The sequence below is a fragment of the Varanus komodoensis genome, unplaced genomic scaffold (genome assembly GCF_004798865.1).
Source record: "Varanus komodoensis strain SLA01 unplaced genomic scaffold, ASM479886v1 scaffold8, whole genome shotgun sequence".
NCBI classification, from domain to species: Eukaryota; Metazoa; Chordata; class Lepidosauria; order Squamata; family Varanidae; genus Varanus; species Varanus komodoensis.
Window position 1 is genome coordinate 37590044 of NW_025336481.1, and position 3102 is coordinate 37593145.

Consider the following 3102-nt stretch of genomic DNA (forward strand, 5'->3'; position numbering starts at 1 on the left):
TAAGTATTTGTGATTTCTTTCAATAACACTGAACGTCTGCCAAGTGACTCTGTCCACTACCGTAGGGCTGACAGCTTCATCAATCATCATCAGGTACCTGGGCTGAAAAGAGCACTTGCCAGGCATGCTGGAATGTTGCTAATTCTCTTGTGGATTGGCTGGGGGAGGGGGCAGCTGGAGAGAATGGAGGACTTTAAAACGTTTCACATACTGCGGGGTGGGGGGGGGGAGAACGTCTAACGAGATTCCTATTCAATGCAAAGGAATCCGTGTGAACACTCACGCAGACACTGACTAGTCGTGCAGCAAATTAAAAGTATGCATGATTTATTGCAGGTAAGTGTTTGAGACACTTTAAAAATTGGTGCTTGCTGTTAATCCTTCATTCTGTGTTGGTTTTGGGGGCAAATGTCTTCTACTGGCAAGTTCATTTAAATTCAGATTCTGAACATTTAAAAAACTTACTCTAAAGGAGTAAAGTTGAGGTATGATTACATCAATGCAGCCCCTCCCCAAGTTTATATTCTTGAGGGAGTGATAGGAGTAAATGCACTAAGAAGCACCATGCCTGTCCACAGAAGATGCATCCACCAATTCTTACTGTGAGTCCCCTTGTATCTCCACAACCTGCCAGTTTCCAAAGCTTCCTTTTCTTTCTTTCTTTCCCTGCCTGCCAACAGCTCACAGCCCTTCCTATGCCTAGCCTGTATGTTTCCCTAGTGCCACTCTCCTCTTGATGACTCCTTTCTTCAGTGTCATGCCCTTTCTACTCATTTTAGCCCAGTGTCTACTCTCTCCTGCTCCTAATGCACAAACAGCCTCCTTTTCCACCACATATTTTTGCCTTTCTTGCCAACAATATTCATATTTCCCCATCCTTTATTCCTATTGGCTTTTTAAAAATTCTCATTGCTTCTCATTTCCTCAAACCCCTTGTCTGTTATACTCTTCATTATTAGGTTTATTTTTTTTCTTCTACTTACCTTTTCTTTCTCCTTCTTGGTATGAGAAGCATGCAAGAAAAAAAGTTGTTCCATCATTCCATCCATTTTTGCCTTTTCCCCCCAACAAAATCATTTGTTAAAGTCATAGTTGTTTTGTTGATAATTGCTGTTTTTTTAATCTGTTACAGTCATTCCCTCGTTTCCCTTTGCTTTTAATGGGAGACAAAGCTGCTTTTCTGCTGCCTGGAACTATCACTTCATCCAGTTGGCTTGAAAGTTTTCAGACATTCTGCTATCCCTCCAAGGGATCAGACCTGCCAAATATAAGACAAATAGGAGAAAAGGTCCCCATTTTAGAGACAATTCTAGAAGACACTTAGTAGTTAGGCGATGTTTATAGATCAAAAATAACATTTAGTTTTAGTCCAAGTCCTGAACCACCAATAGCTGCTCACAGAAAGCAAACTTAAAACACCTTAAGGGGATTTTGAGGTTCTGGGGACAAGTGAGCTCCATGTCTTGGAGAAAGAGGCTGCAAAGCCCCAGAGCTTGTGGTGAGATACCTGAGACAAAAAAGTCTCAGGTGTCTATGATAATTTAATAATTTGCACAAAGCACCTGAGGCATTTCTGGGCTTTATTTTGTTTCTGGGCTCAAAACATTTTGCCATAAGCTGTAGATGTCAATGAAAGCAAATACAGCTTTGCTAACAAAATCTCTATCCTAATGTAGCTTCTATTTTAGACTGGATTAAATCTTCCAAAGATCTTGATTGCATTAGGTCTAAGGTCACACAGCTCTCTCCTAAGTGTCATTAGGTTCCCTAGAATTTTAAATGCCTCCTTGAAGGTTTGGAGTTTGTGACCAGGAATGAGTGTCCAAAGCCTGACCCAAAAAAAGTTGTAATTAAATGCTGATCACTCTGCCTGCTCCGTTTCCCCCACCCCCACCTGACTTAATTTGGTTGTAGGGGAGAATGGAGAGAAATGAGTAAAGACAATTTGGCAGTTGGGAACTCCATTTGTTGCAAAATGAATGCACTTCACATACTAGTCTTGTTTGGACGTCCTGTTTCTTGGTTTCCACACCTCCTGGGACTCCTCCACATTCATTTCCATGACTTTGCCTCTTGTCTCTAAGGCCTTTTGTGGAAGATCAGCCAAACCAGTCTCTCACAAAAGATAATCGGTTTTTGAAGGTACTCTTGTGGACAGCTTCACTCTCAGTAATTAGAATGTATGAACAGGGCAGGATCACAGCAACTCCACCAACAGTAGCTAGATATTTTGCAACTGCCACATGCACTCATAGTATGTGACAGTATTTCTATCTAAACGAATAGTCCTTATTTGTGATGGTTCTTAGAGAGGCAACACTTTTATTAGCAGAAATCTTGTTACAAGTGTAATTTCACAGGGCCACAAAATTCAAATAGGTAAAAAACTATTTGCCAGTGGCTGATGGAATTTTCAAAGAAAGCTCCGTCCTAGCACAGTTTCTTTGAACCAAGTCTAATGTTGGATCCCAACACAAACATCATTTAGGCCCATTTACAGACATTGGTAAGCCTTGCAAGGCACATTGCTTTATGTAGCCTGTTTCTGCTTTAAGTACAAAGGAAGAGATAGATATTTTAAGAGTATATTTTGCTTTCAGGGGGAGCGTCAGTGGATGCTGCTAGACTTCAGCCCTGTTCTACCACAGATCATTGATTGGTTTGGAGTATATCTTTCTCAACCTGGTTTCCATATGCAAAAGTATAACAACAACTACCCATCTATGTACTGGCATATTGTAAGGCCAAACAAAATCCGTAATGTTTTATCCAGCTAACCCTGCCTACCAACAGAATAACTTTCAACAGTGCAGTAGGGGAAGGGGCAGTTCCCCTCCAGCCCCCAGCATACTCAATATCCATTCTGGACAGTTAGGGAACTTCCAGGGCAGATTTAGGAGAGAGGCTGCATCGGGGAGGAAAGTGAGAGAAAGGCCCATTGCATGAGCAGATATCTGCTTGTGCAGTGTTACTGTTTGTCACAGTGTTACTGATTTCTACATAAATCATATCTATAAGATTAGAGTATGTTTTGACAGCCAGACTAGCGATGTCCTGAAATGTTGTTGTTTTGTTGTTGTTGTTGTTATTATAACATTTCTA